A 17,933-nucleotide genomic window follows, 5' to 3' on the forward strand; every position below is an offset into this window, starting at 1 on the left:
ATATAATTTCCATGTAAATTTCTAAATAGTTCTACAGATTTCAAAGGAGGACAATATTTGGTATATATTGGATCAAACTGATGGTATAAGCTACTTAGGTCAAAGGCAACACTAACAATTGCTTTAAAGAAAAGTAAAAGAAACTGTGCAAAGAAGAGGTATGGAATAACCTGCCACAAGGGTAGAGACACGGGAAAATACAGGAAAAGACTATATATATAAAATTAAAGAGAATAATGCAGCAAATGCATGCAATGAAATTAACTCCCTTTTCTAAAGTTGGTTGAAAATGCATCTCTGCCGTATAAAATATCAAGGGTTATCTCTTTTATGAAATATTTAGAGTAAAATCTCTGTTTAAAAAAAATGCTGGGTACTTCTTTTGCATCCAATGAATATTCATTGGGAAGTTCATTGGTGGGTGCCTATTCAAAACTGAAAGATCAAAAGGGAACTGTGTCAATTTTGTCCTTTTCTGGGTTGACTGCTATTTTTTGATGTAATAAATTGCCAATTTTAGAAGGGTAAAGAACAGAAATGGAAAGGAGTATGCCTTTCAGGAGACTTTTGACTGTGCCGTTATGAATAGTCCCCAAACAAACAGCTTGTTGCAAGCCATTCACACAGCAGATAGACATCCAATTGTTAGCCATGCAAATAGCCATATCCAATGGTCAGACAGCTGTTAGCTGGCTCTTAGAATGATTGGTAACCAGACTGTTGTAGAACTTACTCCTGTCTACAGGCTGCTGGGTCTCATCTTTTTCTAAAATCTTATTAATAAATTGAACACGTTTTATGGGATCACTGTTGTCTATTGCCTCCCTTCTCACTGTTTCTCTCAGTAACAAGTAGAAGACAAAACAAAAAAAAGAGCGAATAGGAAAAACAGGTTTATGGGCTATCTTTATAGACCAGGGTTTTATCCTCACAGGGATATTGTAGGTAAAACAAAAGCCTTTTTTGTGCAACCACTGCAACACTTTCATATTTCTAAGTGCAAGTATGTCATGCAGGCACACACAAACACACAGAAACACACTCTACTTATATACTAATACAGCTTTTTCTTAGCCTCAAAGTCATATTCTGAAAATGCATACACCAGGAGAAAATTTAGACTTTTAAAAGTTAATGAAAACGGACATTAGTATGCAGAAAGTCTTTAATAGGTGCTTTTCTAGAACAGGCAGTTGTGCACTCTTTTGATTGTGGATAGTTTTTCATGTCTTGATGAAGTTTTACATGTTGCAAAAAAAACCTGTCTAATGTAAATTAACTAAAATACTTCAGATTAATTGAAAACAATATGGAAGTTGAAAGCTCATTACACATCATGCTCCTGGCAGTGCCCAGGACTGCCCAATAGTGGTGTGTGGGCTGTCCATGCTGTTTGCAGGGTTTAATCCATAAGCCAAATGGTGGCTGATAGCAGGAGGAGGAGGAGGGTTTCTCTCATTTTGATTCAGAAATTTCAGATGTTCTGGTAAATTATACCCATTTAATACAATTGTGCTGTCTGGATTTAGGCAATACAGTTCATGGCTTCTTCCACCCATTCTTTTAGATTCTCATGACCTTCCTGTTCCCCAGATCAGGCCTTTATGTGCTGCCTCTTCAGTCTGGTTTGCATTGCATGAGAGTGCTGGTGTCTCTCGGGTCCTCACATTGCCACATCCCCTTCCTGCACTGGCAAACCCCAAACGTGTTGGCTGCACTCCACTAATACCCCAAAGACCCTAATGTGTGTCTGCAATGTGTCACCTCCTCAGGCCTCTCACTTCTGGAGGAGTAATGCGTATTTTCCTGAAAAAGCTCTTGTGGAGCCAAGACAGCTTCAGTAAAATGTACCTCCTTGGTTCTGTACTGAATGTTGTAATGATATCATTGCTGAAACCCACAGCCCTCAGCAGGAGCCACAACACAAAGGTTAGCGGTGACATGGGTGTGTTAAATTAGATTTCCTTTTCTTCATAAAACAGTCTGAGCCCTTGCTTTCTGCTACCTGAGCACTTGAACTGCAAAGTTTTAAACTGAGATGGAACCCTGCTGTGCATCTTTTAAAATTGCTGATTTGTATGAAAATTGGAAGCAAAAAGCCAGAGCATAACTAAATAATGTTCAGAGTTGGGATATTCAGTTTAGAAGATATAAATCAAGGTTTGAATCCTGCAAATGATTAATGAAGATGGTTTTTGGATTCAGAATTAATTGTAAGATTATGCAGATACATAATCCATCACATTATATTTCTTACCTACAGGGTTATGTTGTCTCTTTATTTAAATATTTCTTCTGTTTCTTCTCATATTTTTCTGGCCCAATGACATTTTAATTATGCCAAAGAAATAGAAACAGAAGCAGACAAAGAGAAGACACACACATATACAGCCATCCCATGCCCTCCTTGAGGCTCTGTTTAACCACCAAAGGACATCATTCAGTGGGAGAAGAGAGTTTCTTTCTAGAGGGTGGGCAACTCAGCAGTTTTCCCGTATCTGAATGAATATTCAAACCAGATCATGTTCATGGCCTCTCAAATCTCCCATTGGAATGTAAACAGGATTGAAGGACGTATGTGTATGGGTTGCAGTAGGTAGCAAAGGTTAGGTACTGCATTACATGTCATCATTATACCTGAGTGCATTTGAGGATGACTCTCTGGGTAGCTGTTTTCCATATCTAAAATTAGGACAATTACTGTGCTGTAGCTCACAGAGGTGTTAGAGGTTAAAGATCATGACAGTAACAGAATGATTAAAATGAGGTCTAGGATTACACATCATTCCCCTAAAAATATGAGCAGTCAAAACACAATTCAGAACTGAATTAGCTGACATTTGTCACTGAACTACTTCTTTCTGAATATCATGGATGTATGAATTTAGGAGCTTTTTGGTGAGAATTCTGAACACACTTAGAGACTAATAGGTTTTCACTCTCACCTAATACATGGAACTAATTGTCAGTGTTCATCTTCTATTTTCCATAACTATTTGGAATCTAGCAAATGCTTCCTCAATTTCAGTTACCTAAATATATCCATTAATCAAAGACCCCTAGCTGATATTTTTCCACATCCTCCAGATTTCTTGACTCTATATCTTTTATGAATCACCTCAAAAATCTGCTTTAATACTCCCTACTAGCTATCTACTTTTCCTGTTGCCAGATGTGAGTTCATTAGGTGCAAGTTACCATGAAAAAATTTAATGGGAGCTTCCATCTCATTGTTTTTTACTAAGTATTATTTATGCATCCAGTGCCCCAGGTGTCTATGGAGCTTAACAGGCAATTTAAAAAATAGGCCATAGCCCAATTAACTAAAACAGTAACTATTAAAAAAAAGGTGCAAGCATTTGGGAAAAGGGCGAGATGACAGGAATTATTGCACGATTGAAAGGTCACAAATATGCTTACTGTTAGAGGCAAAACTCGCCTGTTTACACAAAACTGAAATGGAAAAGCTGGAACAAAGACAAGTGCCTAGCACTGGGTGCCTAACTGGAAGCTGAGGGCTTTGGAGAGAGATCTGAAAAAGGGAGAATCATTGTGCAGGGATAAGAAGCATGAAGCAAACAAAAGCATGTGTCCTTTGTGAAACAGAGGGCAACGGAAGTAGAATCTGTCAGGCTGCTGGGAGGAAACAGGGTAAGTCAATAGGGGGGCTGGGGCAAACCTTTCCTTGGAAAGTGAGGATGGGAGACTGTTTGCTAACACTCCTTGCTGTGCTTGAAGCTGCACACTACACAGAGGACATTGTCCAAGCTACAAAAGGATTTGCTATCTGAAAAGCTGATAGTTTAGTTTTACCCACCGTGGTTCTTGCAAGTTCCTTTGCCAAACTGCAGTTATGCCAAAGCTTAAGAACAGGCTGACTTCCAGTGTAAGAAATTGATGGACTACCAAGGTGAGATCTAGACTACAATTCACTAATTTCTTCACTGTAGTGACTATGCATAACAATTAAAGGTTTTGCATAGAATTCATTACCCTTCTGCTTGACTTAGATAGGGGTCCCACAAAGAAACTTTTTCTCTTGACTGAAGAGGCATAAGAGTGAGGATTCAGTGCTGCTTTCTGAACAACCCAGCACTTTGAATTTTGAAGTTGCAGCTTGTCCAAATATTTCTCTCAGCTTTACTGTGCAGATTTTCTTTTTATGCAAATTACATATTCACTGATATGGGGAATTTACACAGTTCTCTATTCCAAATGTCTTAGTAGCAAGAGCAGAGGTGGTGTCAGATCTTCAGCTACTGGAAGTTAAAAGTACTTCTCTTTACTGTAATTACCTTGCTTAACAGCAGTTGAAAATGTGATTTCTGCCTTGATTTTCTAGAATATGGCATTTTATTAGTTTCATGTGTATTTTCTATAATGATATCTTGATTCTGAATTTTAGTTGAAACATCAACACTGAAGACAAAGTTCAATTACTGCATCAACTAATCTAAATCAAGAAAGACCATTAAGGTTACATTTTCTCACAGTGGCAAAACATTGTAAATATTCCTGTTGCTGCACCTATGCTGCCTATTCTGTCAATTATGTTTCCTCATATTCATAAGCACTGTAATATTTGTTTCAGTTAAACTGACAATGGAAAAATAATGCAGTTCCTTGATTTTGGCTGCATACACTAGTAAGTAAGATACATTCCCTGATAAACAGGTTTGAAGGATGCAGGTGTAGGCTGATCCTTCATGACAACGGTGCTGCTTCTACAATCTGTGTCCAGAAGTAGATGCCTGCAGGCCAGTATCCCTGCTTGACTTCCTGGATACAAGGAAAAGCAAGCCAGCCATCTCCTTTATTTTAAATATACCTCTCTTTTTCTAAGTAGAACCATTAGTTTTTATCGATAGCACTAATGCTTTGCATTTAGACCAAATTACAATAGGAAAGGAGATGCTTAAGGGTAACATGGTGATGAAAGGACTACATTAGAGTACAAGTCCAAGGGCTGCTGTTTCCTATTTGTAATGCTGAATCCACATGCAAGTCATATTTAAGCTGTAAACAGTGGCGCCTAGGGAGTATGCACTCAGATTGCCTTGAGAAACTAAATACTTTTATCAAATCACCAGATGGACTTGTGCCCAAAAACCACTCTTGAAAAACATGGCCTTTCTATATTCACCTTTAGATAATCAAGCTCTCAGCAACCCATGCAACTTAATTAACACGTTGCTCTGATCTTTTATAGTTTTACCTAGAGATGTCTAATACACATAATTTCAGACCACAGATAATTTCACACATCATACATAATTTCAGCTAGCCTCCATTGATCTTCCTTGTTTTAATAATCACAAATATTGTAAAGTTTCAATACCTTCATCTTTTACTCAGAGCGCTGTGAGTAAGAAGATGAAGGTATTGAAACTTTTATCATTTGATGTTTTATCATTTGATGCTATGAAGTTTTAGCCTCCAGAAGAACATCGTTTGGGCAGTGGTTTTGAGGAAATTTCAGAATAAAGAGACAGGTCCTGTTAAAGGGAGCAAACACATACATAGATCATTTTCATCCTGGCAGTAGAAAGAGGCAGGTTTTTGATTCCCAGGATGTCTCAACGAGGCAATGGTCTGTTTGGGTGAAACAATTTCCATCGTGGTAGGAGGAGCACAGATAAACATGAAGATGTTATTGAACAGACTTCAAACCATAGCAGCTGCATGGAGTTCTGTTAACTCAGATGTCATTACTTGCAAAGTAAAAGGGAAGATATGGTTTTCTGAAACAAGAGAAGAAGAATAGTAAGGATACATGAGTTTAATTACCTCCATGTCTGTATGTACATTTGAGGAATATGTCAAATGATCAAGAGGAATGATACAGCATCTGACAATGATTATGGCTTTGGGGGCATAATGAAAATTCTGGTGGGTGGATTGTGAAGTGAAATTTAACTTCAGCTATAAGAAAGAAATCTACAGAAAGATGAGATGCTCTTAGTGTCATAACTAAAAACAAGCTCACAGCTATAATCTGACAATGCAAGTCGAATATAACATATACAGCTGAATGTAAAGCTGAAAATAATCAGCAATAACTGTAAAATCTGAAGGCATCTGAAAACTGAATACTCTGTATATCCTTAGTGAATGCTGTATACCTCTTGTACACTATTTTTGCAGCAGGCTATCAAAGTATCCAGGGCCACATGGCCACAGCCAAAGCCAAAACAATTTAAACGTCAAGATAGTTACGAATATGACCAAATCTGAACTGAAGAATGTGTAAAAGATCTGAGCCACTGTAGGCTGCAACAAATGCCACTGTCCATGAACATGAAAAATTTGAAAATAGTAATTATCTAAGGTCAGATACGGATAAATATGGACAGTGATAGGAAGAAGAGGGAAAGGGAAGGAGAAGTAAGTGCAGTCTAAAAGGAGGCAATTAAAAAGTTACAGATGGGAAGACAAACTTTTTTTCTTAGAGGTGTTCAGAAGAAAATACTTAGCTTTTACAAATATATGAGAAATGTTTCTATCTAAATGAAGAGAGGATAGGAATTGGTGATAATCTTCCCAACATCAGCGGTGAAAGTCAGCTCTCTTGATAGATAATAAGAATAAAACCTACTGAGAATGGAAGTGCCATGAATTTAAAACTATACCTTGAAAATAATAAAGAAAACATAAACAAAAATGAAAAAAGTTGCAATAAAACTGCCAACATTATCCTGACTTTGCTCACTTTAGGCCAATGATAAAAATAACATGGATTTTGACAGTTTGGGTTCAGTAAATGCTGAATTGTTAAAAAAAATTCCTCTCTCAGCGGATAGCTGAACTATCAACCACAATTGCTTGGGGAAGAGTAATTCTTGCCAGATGAGTTTATTTGTTTTGGGCTTTTTTCTTTATGGGAAAGCATAACAAAATTAGTTGCTGATGAGAAAAGGGGGGGAGGATGCTGTTGTCTCAGCGGAGTGGTCAGTGCAGCTCCAGTCACGGTTAGCTCGGTTTGGCAGGGAGAGCAGCCCAGAGCTCCTCTGGCTGCCCAGGGGCTGTGAGAGAGTCAGACAGGAGATTTACCTGGAGCAAGGCACTGGTAGAGGGACAGGGTGACAGTTGTGAAGCCAGCTAACCTTCCTGACATTCACTCACACACAGAACAGACATTTCAGCACAGTTCTGCCTTGATGCCAAGGCTTTGTGCTGCGCCGTGCTGTGGGCACTCACCAACCAGCACTGAGTGCTGATGCTACTGCCAAAGGAGTACATGCTGCTGGAGACTGAAAGGCTAGAAATAAAGCAAAACACCCATTTGCCATGAGAATGTGATATTGCCATCCAGTAATATGAGCATACTTAATTCTTATACTTGCTGGGAGTTCTGCTTTGAAAGGAGCAGTGCTGAGACCGTGGGTAGAAATAATACTGTGGGAACTGGACATCTCATCTGAGTTTCTAAGGCAATAGGCCAGCCAAAAGAAGAAATAATTAAATTCAATCTTAAACTGTTAGAGAAATAACAATATTTGATAAAGAGTATAACAATAAGCCCCGATGTGATTATAAGACTATTAAACTTAATGAAACTGCATTGTCAAAAAGATGCATCACCTGCATAGAGCACAAAGAAAAGAAGAATGATGGCTGAGGTAGAGCCATCTAGGCTACATTTTGCAGAATATAAATGTGTCAAGGATATTATTTTTTTTTATACTGGCATGCCATGGATCAGATATCTTACAGAAATAATTATGAAGTGATGATTTAGCAATTTTGTTGTTGTATTTGTTGTATTTTTGTTAACTGTTTGTCTTTTTACCTAAAAAGATGGTTTAAGATTCCAATTCAATTGAAAGAAAACCCCAAAACCTAAAACATTCCCTTGGAATAAAGAAATAGTAAAAATGTTCTAGAATAGACTGTGCTCAATGCCAAGGATGCAGTAAAGTCAAGAATGAACAGTTTTCTTTCTGATGATGAAATGAGAAAGGGAATTCCCTCATCTTTACCCTTGAGCTTGAGTAAATTCCCATTCTCCAGGATTTTTTCTGTTTATTGCTTTGATTTTGCCTGCTGAAAAGGGGAAAAAGGCAGACAGAATTCCCTGTGCAACAGGAGTTATCCCTGAATGTTATTGGGATGCAGGATTTTTCCAGCACTTGGTGGGACGAGGGCCTTTCCACATGACAGTAGCTGGTTCAAGTCACTGAGAGAATCTCAAAGGGTGTCTCTGTACTGCTTTAGCTGCGCCCAGATTTTCACTCATTGTGGGTTCAGTTGTATCCATACTGCTTAATCCACCCCTGAGTGTCTCTGCTTGGCAAATTTTCTTCCTTGCTCCAGGTCTGAGCCAAAGTGTGAGACAGCTCCTAGGAGCAGTATGGATGGCTGGGGAATTTAGTCCTGCAAGCTGGCTTGAGCCATAAACCAGCATGGCTGTATAGATTTACCAATAAAGATCAGGATTATGGTGTCAGTGAGCAGCTGGGGATGCTGGGCCAAATGACCTCATAGAGGACTGAGTCCTCACACCACAGACTTATAAATGATTGTACAGAACACACAAATAGAGCAAACTTTCCCCCACATGTATTTATGCCTTAGCCATGACAGGAATGGCTTAGTGACTACTGAAGGCAAGACTGTCAGATTTAACTTTCCCTCATCTCATCATCCACTAATTAGGAGTATTCCCCGTTCTTGTGATTTTTATCATGGTCATGATATTTGATACTTCTTTGCAAAGCCCCTGTTTTGGAATCATGTGATTACATCAGACAAAAAATTTCCAGTCCTTGAAACTGGTTTTGTGGTGTTTTGTTTTGTTTTTAAAAAGAAAAGCTGTAAACCAAAACAACAAATAAAAAGCCCCCAAATTCTTAGTTTTCTAAGCATCATTATTTTTGTGGCCTGACATGAGTTTAACATCTGAGGTTAACAATATGAAGTTTATGTCATGTAAAAAACAAACAAACAAGATGACTTGTCCCCCAAGGAACCCAAACAAATTATTCTACAATTTGGTAACCACCAACTGAGTTTTGATCTGAACCAAGGACATCTATTTACTTCCATTCTATTCTTTTATCCTTCTATTTCTAATTAACTCTTCTCTTAAAGCTGTTCCCTTCTTTAAACAATTCTCAAAATAATCCAGTCTCGTTGATGTTGCGTGGTATTTTCCATGAAAACAAAAAGAAATTTTCAATACAGAGAAATGTTAAAAAGGGTAGTTTAAAATATTTTATGGTGAGAAATATTTGAAACTTTTCTTCTTGGCTAGGAATATACAGTTTCTAAGCCAAGGGTCCATTCTGGATTATGTAGTCAAACTCTCTAATATTAAAGATGTGAAGGTCTTTGGGAAAACCACAGCCTATCATGCTGTTTTCTGAACAGACTGTCACTCTGCTTTGTTACACAATTACTTTCAGTGATTCACCTTTTTAATGAGAGCAGAAGGGAAACAGCAAAGAAAACATTTCTCTAAAATGTTTTCAGAAAGGCCCACTGGAATTTCAAATGGGTCCTATTTGGTGTACTTTGCATAATTTGTTACACTAAATATGAAACAGATTTCAACTGCAGCTGCAGTGCATGTGTTATTGAGAAAAGCTTGGGTCTCCCAGAATACAACCATTGGCTTATTCAGGGTTAGTCAGAGCTGTATCTCTGGGCAGAATGACACTGGGTAGAACATGATGGCACCATCCACCAAGGATTCACACACAGCATTTCCTCTCCCTCTCCTTTGTTTTTGGGAAACTGCATCGTTACTTCATGTTAAAAGTACTGAAGGAGCAATCAGCTGATACTTTACTGATCTGTCAGATCAGCAATATGATTTTGCCAAGGGGACCTGTGCAGTGAGATAAACACACACCTTGTCCTGTGCAGAGGATTTCCCTGGTTAAATCCAGCCACAACCACTGCTCCATCACTGCAGAGCTCCTCTGTAGTCAAGAAATGCCATGTGAACTTCAGTTTGAGCCAGTGAAATGGCTTCAATTAAGCATTACACGTCTCAGGTGCAAATGGTGACTTGCAGTATGTCTGCTGTCTTTGTCAATGTGGTTTGAATTTATGATTCTAACAAGAAAAGTAACTAGAAATTGAATTGCTGGGTTGATGACAGCTTCCCAACATTCAGTGCTTGCCTTCTGAAATGGAGGTGACTGCAAGCACAACCCTGAGATAACAATCACAGCTGCTTCACGAGTGCATATATAATTACATATACATATATGTGTATATATATATATATGACTATATCAGCAATTACACCTTAACAGTGAAAGCCATAATCACACATGAGCTGTGATTGAAATAATTCTCTAATTACACATATAGATTTAATTAAATAACAATAAAAAGAAGAGAAGATTTGTAATAGAGCTAATTCAAAAGAGGTGTATTTTATCTCTGTGTTTTAATCTCAACAGCAGGATTCAGTGACAGATCAAGATGAATCTGCTCTGTACTACCCCAAGGTAAGCACATGATGAAAGAAGACTCATAAAACTTCTCACTGTTAAGGTGTCAAATATTTCATGCTATAAAAGCCTAACTTTAGTTGTCCATTATTTGGCTTAAGGTTAATTTCCAAGCAAAGTCTCCCTTTGATTTTCTCTGCAACAGCTCTTGCTCCATTACACAGACCAATGCTCCTGTGCACAGGAGGTACATAGGGATAATTAATACAATCCTTTTCTAGATTCAAGAAATGATACAGATAAAAATTTTATAATGGTTGACTCAAGCTTGAGACATGGTTTCATAACTGCTTCATTTGTGTTCTTTAAACTTCTATAAATTTAGTAGTTAAAGTCTGCAAAGAGTCTTGTTCTGAATGGATTTCTATAAGGTCTATTCTTTGATCTACTGTGGCACAGCTTGGGGTTTCACAGTACTTGAACCTACAATCTTCCTTGTGTAAAAGGTGAAACTCAGCAGTTGGAACTAGTTTTTGGTGACTGGTTAGTTAAGAACTGGCTGAGCTGATAGGAAGGGACATATTGGTTTTGCTGACAAGGGTCCACATTGTGAAGCATGAACTGGCATGCAGCTTGAGATGGAAATCCAAGAGCAGAAGCTTTTGTGGAACTTTGCTATGCCTTTTTCTTTGGTGTTTTGGGGCAAATAAGCATTCCACCTTCTGAGAAATACTTAGGTAAGGCCTGATCTTACACCAAAGGAATTCAATAATAATACTCCTGAGCAAAATCAAAATTTTAATTTCCAAGTCAAACCACTGATTTCCTGAAACACCTTCATCTCTTCTCCTGCTGGCAGTTGTTCCTCTTTTAACCTCCTTTTATCCTTAAACAATCACAGTTGCAGTCAGCATTATGGAAAATGACCGAGCCATTGCCAGGTAGGACCAGATGACATGCAAAGCAGGATTCAGTCACCTAGATCCTAAGATCCTTAGAGGGTCTATAAAATGTTAGGTCTTCAGGAAAATAATGAGGATGTAGTTCCTACATGTACCTACCCATATATAGTTCCACTGTTCCCATATCTAATGACAGAACTTGTCAAGTGTCAAGAGGGAAGACCTGTGAAGAAAGAGAGTAAAGTACTCAAATGATTCTTGCATAATTATTCTCCATTTAAAAACTAGGTCTTTGATTTTTACTTGTGATTATTTTTCATGTTTTTCACATGTGAAGTATCTTTGATCAGTGGTCCTTATAAGAGCACAAGGCAGACCTTGGAACATTGGAAGTAGTCTTTGAGGAAGAAAGGATGAGGTGAAGAGAAACAAGAGGATTTATGAGACTCTTAAAGCCAGACACTGTCACATCATGCTAGTCCCCAGTGCCATGAAAATAGTAGTGCTCTGACTGGCTAGGGAGAGGAAAAGATTCAGTAAGTAAAAAATAGAAATATTGCCTTCTAAATGCAATTGATAATTTTCTTCCAAGGCATAGAATACAACACAGGTCTAGAGATTTACAGTATTATGAAAATGTAAATGTTTACATTTGCATGAAATAAAGTCTGCTTTTCTCTTTGTTTTTCTTCATTAAAAGTTACAAGCTGCAGAGTGTGGCTGAGCATTTCCTGTCTGCCATTCCCAAATATCTTTTAGTTGCCCAGAGGAAAGAGCCAAATCTACCTCATTTGGGCTGCTGTTATTATGGTAGAATCACCAGTCATATTTGTTCTTTGCAAAAGAACTGAAGGCAGTGTTATGTCTAGTGAATACATAATAAAAATAACTGATTTTAAAGACTAGCATCTCAGCACATACCTCTGGCTTGGTACCTGTCTAAAAAATAGGTGGATAATTTAATTAAGTTTGCCATTTACATAGTAAAAAGTAGGAGATTACTGTAGAAAATGAAAGATTCCTTCCTAAAATAGTTAGGGTGACTAACCTGCTGCAAATGCTCATCTATTTCAATTGATGCTATTATTACCATGATTAAGTACCTAACATTTAATCCCAAATTCAAAGAGCTCTTGATTACTAATAAACAGAATTATTAGATTACGAATTGACAAAATTATGACCATGATGCGGAGAATGGACAGATCAGTGGTTTGAGCAGGGTTCTGCTAAAGAAAGTCAGTGCCTTTTGAAGTCAGTGCCTTCACTGACTTCAAAACCATCATGTGCCTTCATGTTTCATTAGCAAGTGTGAGGTATGAGGACAATCAAGAAGAGCACAGGTGTTACAGAGTTGGGTGTCTGCAGTTATAATCAGTAGGATTTTCACTCGAAGTCCATGGAAGTGCATTAGTGTAAACCCTTGTGGAAGCAAAGAGGTATTAAGAAATGGGATCTGATCCAAAACTCAGTGAAACCCATGGAGACTTTTCTCTGATCCACTGAACCTTGGATCAAGCTCCCAGCACCTTGGAAAACAGCAGCAGTCCTGCTTCTTAGCTGCCAACATTTCTGCAGTAGTTGCACTCCACTGCACCTAGCAGGGCATTGAAAGTAATGCTGCTCTGCTGAATGTATCTGTCCAAAACAAATCCACCATTTCTGTGGTGGATTTAGTCCACATTTTCCTCTCTCTTTACAATATAAAGAGAGGGCTAAGTTGGATATTACAGCAACTGTGACTATGACATGTCTTTTTGTCTGTCTCTTTCATGTTCCTAGCATCATGTGTCACTATGCAGTAGAAATGATTGATCTGCCAATCTAAATAAGGAGCAAAGATTTAGATCTTCCTTGTGGTTTTAGGATCCAGGGATCAGTTCACCTCTTCTGACTTTAAGAATTTATAAAATGAAATAAGATAGTAGTAGCTGTATGAACAGGAGTTCTGCATTTCCTTTGCATTTATATTTAGGATTGGTCTCTTCTTTTTGCATCAAATTTATCATTGCCTTATTTCATGACTTTACTGTAAAGTAAGTAAGTTCAAAAAGAGAAAACTTTATTTTAAAATTGATGTTGACCTAGTTTGAGGTCAATGAGCAGGCTAAAATATGTCATAATGCGTAAAGCTGGCAACAGCTATAAGAACAAATAAAACATTTTTTTTCACTTAAGGCTTGCAGAAGAGAATAAGAGACAAAAAGAGCTAGAAATTTCAATGGTTTAATGTTGTTTCAATGCTGAGTTTAAGTATAAAAGAATCTCTGAGGCTCTTCAGGATGTGCCAACAGGTCAAAGCACTTTCCAGTTTGCTCTAACTACTTCTTAATAAAGTGGAACTGTTTGAGGATTTGACAAATCCCATGGGTCAGGAAACACATATTAAACAGCCTTAGAGAATTTTTCTCTTTCAGTATTGAACCAATATTGTATGACATAAAGAGTGGTCCTCCATTCTCCTCTCTGCCTTACAGAGATCTCTTTCAATGTCTGTTCTGAGGGTGAGGGTAGAAGGACATTCCATTTTTAACAAAAATCCCACTCAGTTCCAAATTGAGTGGGGAAAAAAAGAAAGACCATCTGTGAGGAAAGAGACTTCAAAAAAGAGGAAGGGAAGAGAAATAGAAAGAGCAGGAATATTGAAAGAACAAGGATAGAAATCAAGTGAAGGAAAAAGATTTTTTTCCTCTTTTTCTTGCTTTCAGTATTAGTTTCTCTTTTCTTTTTCTTTCATTCTCCAGATGCATTTTTTCATCTATTTTCCTGCTCTATAATCTCTCTCACTTTTTTTAACATTAATTATTACTCATTTTACATAAATGTCTTAAAACAACTGTATATGATGTTTAAATAGTTGCTACTTAAATCCAAAGACACCAACATGATGTTTGTATTGTTCTCATGGGAGAGAAGATATTTTCCAATTTTCTATCCTCTCTACCAGCAAAAGGCAACAGAGATCTACCAGGCTGTCATCTGAAGAACTTCATCTCATCTCCAAGCCTGTGTGTCACTCAACAATCATCTCAGCAGCCACAGAACACCATCATTTGACCAAACCCTCATACACAGAGGTAGGGTAAAAACACAGACAGAGAAGTTTACTATTACCAGTACGAGTATTTACTTTATAAAATAGCTTTATAAATAGTTCCTCTTCCTTGTAATGTCCCTTTTTCTTAACCATCTTATTTTGTTTACATTCAATATTTTATGTTTGTTTCCTTTTTCTCTCTTTTGCTATCAACATCTTTCCATTATGTTCTTACTGATTTTAACATTTCAAGAGATTCTTCTTCCTCGAAAAAAAAGGAATTCCATTTTCTCCAACATCCTCAGCAAATAGCCCTGACACCAAATGAAATTATTTTGAAGTAATTTTGCTTTGCCAGTCACTAAGAAAATCTTAATTCCTGACCCAAAGAGATTGTTATGCAGCTATGTGTCCTTCACCATTTGGCCAAACCTATTGCTTTGCTACATATACAGAATCACAGAATCAGTAGGGTCAGAAAATACCTCCAGGAACATTGAGTCCAACCTTTGAACACAACCCTGGCAGCTCAACCATGGCACTAAATGCCAGTTATGTCCATATGTATAATTGCATTCACAGGCCATGCACTCATTTCTTTCCCTAAATTCTGAAGCAAGAGTTGGTATGTCAAGAGGACCAGAACCAGGTGAGTGTTGGAGTGGATGATCTAATTTTTTTAGTTTTAAAAATCTGTGAATAATTTGCCACAGATAGAAAAAAAATCCAATTATTTACTCTTTTGTTTTGTTTTGGTTTTGTTGCTGGAAAAGGCCAAATGTAGGCATGTACATTAAACATGTAAGATTATTTGTTGAGCTAGATTTAAAATAGATCTATTTTAAGAGGAATTCTTAGAAGGATCCTGAAAGCACTGATAGCTCATACTTCTTTCAATTTTTACCTTATTATATCTTGAATAATTTTATATTGCAAAGTAGCTGATTTTGGCTGATGCAACACTTTTCTACTATCATCAACTCCTGGAAAGCAATGTCTTGTTTTGAAACCACTTTTTGTCCATTGGATGCAAACCCTAATGGCTAAATTGTACTGTAAATGAGCTATTTCCATTGGATAATCATAACTGCCTAAAGACTGGAACTATATCATTATGTAATCTCTTTCAGTCTGTGTGCTGTAAGTCTGATTATGCTAATGTTAGCCTGCTTTTCCTTTTTTTCACTATCAACATCAAGGATTTCTGTCTGAGGTCTGTGTCTGAGGCTTGTTAGATGGACAGGAATTTGGCCATTCAGGTTATGTTTCTGTTAATGTGTACTATTTCAGGCAATAAATTACTTCTGCAATTGATTAAAGGCTAAAGATCAGAGATCCATCCATTCTACAATGCAGTTAATTGTATGCAAGGCAGAACACAATGAAGGATGCTCACAACTGCACAAGGTAGTTTTATGATGAATACTTAGAAAGTTTCATTGTTGTTTTCTCGTTAGGCTTTATGTCCTGTACAGCTTTGCATCGGATTCTAGGGGCAGAACATAGCCTGTTCTGCTAAAATAAATGGTGTCATTGGTGTTACACATGAATAATCCACTAAGAACATGGCAAAGTAACTTTTAAAGGTATCATTCCACTCCAGTGACTTCTATGAATCTAATTACATATTGTGAGAATCAAGATGGATTTACACCATCATTCCATCGAGCAGTCCCTTCTATGGGAACTCAATGCAACTGAAATAACACAAATTATACTCATCCTGAATAACTATAAAGCTTGTGGTTTCATAACACAAGCAATTTTGAATTAACTAAAGAATAGGCAGAATTAATATAATGGCATCAGTTTTGCCATCTCAAGCATGATGATATCAGTTTGAGTTAAATAATTGTCAAATGCTTGCATAGGACATCTTAATCATGTCCCTTCTTGTGACATATCACAGAATTGGGGAGAAACCAAACTAATATTTTCATTAATTGGCTGTCAGATAAATGTGTTTCCATCAATATCATCAACAGCAATGCAATGGGTCTCTGTTGACATGACAGAGAGGAAACCATTATGAAAAAACCACAAAAAAAACACCGAGAGACTGTTTTATGTGTGGTGTTATAGCACAGACAGCTAACAATCCTATTAACAGATGATCTCACAAATAACCTGCTCAGACCATATAAAGCTTTATCCAATATACAAACACCTTCGACTGATCAGGTAATTTGTTGACTTTTCAGCTTTTCCCAAATTAGAAATCATTAGAAATGACCATTTAGCAAGACATCAGTTGTTGAGTGAGAGCCTTATGCTAACTTACTGTGCTCAAGCCACTGAGCTTTTTTATGCTAAAGATGTCAGTATTAAATGCAACTGTTCTTTATCTTTCTGAAAACAAAATCATTACCCCCATAAGAATTTAACTTTATGTTTCTCCCTATGTCACAAACTATCACTTTTTCACACCTGACTCCCCAGTTCCTGACAGTCTGCTCTTACATCTCCCAAAGTAAGCTGCAAATACAACCCCAGAAAGCAATATTTTATTTTGACCTGTTCCTCTTTTCCTTTGGAAAAAAACCTGAAGAACAGACAAGCAAGTGTAATATATTACCTCTAGTGGCTTAGCTGGACAGCAGCAGGGGCTTGTAATAAGGATGTGGTAATACACCACAAGGAATCTGTAGACTCATAAAACTTGACCTTTTAAATCTCTGTGTTTATCAATTCCATACAGCAGCCACTCCCTGTGATGGAAGTCTCAGACCAATAAACCTGCAGCTGATAACCATACAATTTATCCTCAATTTTTCCCTCCTGGCCAGCTAATCATGCTGCATTAATAATGCCTGTAAAAAATTGAAATGTCACCTTAAAATAAAGATACCATCTGATTCTTGTCATTACTTTGCATATAATTAAGAAATTGAGCAAACAACTTTACAGTGTTAACCAGGAGTCTTACATTTTTTCTTGTTCATACTTCTTTGTTTAAAGTTCCTATTCTCTCACCTGAAAACTGCTTTCATGGTTTTGTTGGTTTGGGGTATTTTTTGGTATTTGTTTTTGGTTTTGTTTGTTTTTTGGTTGTTTGTTTTTTTTTTTTTTTAATTCATGTAGTAAATGACTCCCTTCTCTAGACAGTAAACCCTTCATAAAGAAGAAAAGGTATTTCCACTTCAGGCACCTCTACATTGCTCTGCTGGGCAGAGATGTGTCATGGACACCCAGCAGCTTCTGGGAGCTCACTTCATGTAGAGAGGACACAGATTTCATGCTAAAGACCATAGTCTGATTTTCTTTTAAATACAGTGTTTCTAAATCTGATTCTTCCTTTGCCTGTTTAAAGTGCCAGAACAAACACAGTAATTCAATAATCTCATGCCTATTTCCTCCACACAGCACTTCACACTCTGGGTATACTTAGTGATGAGCAGCAAGAATGATTTCAGATTCATTCTGATTTTCAATAAGAAAACTGATTTATAATACCCCCCCCAAAAAAAAAAAGACAATCAAAATAAATTTAAGACATCCTGTATCATTCTGTGATGCAGTGTTTTATCTTGGATGGAATGGCTGCATATCTCCACTTGATAGCTGACTCCAAAGAATATTGCAAAGTAAAAT

The sequence above is a fragment of the Molothrus ater genome, chromosome 4 (assembly GCF_012460135.2).
Source record: "Molothrus ater isolate BHLD 08-10-18 breed brown headed cowbird chromosome 4, BPBGC_Mater_1.1, whole genome shotgun sequence".
Classification (NCBI taxonomy): domain Eukaryota; kingdom Metazoa; phylum Chordata; class Aves; order Passeriformes; family Icteridae; genus Molothrus; species Molothrus ater.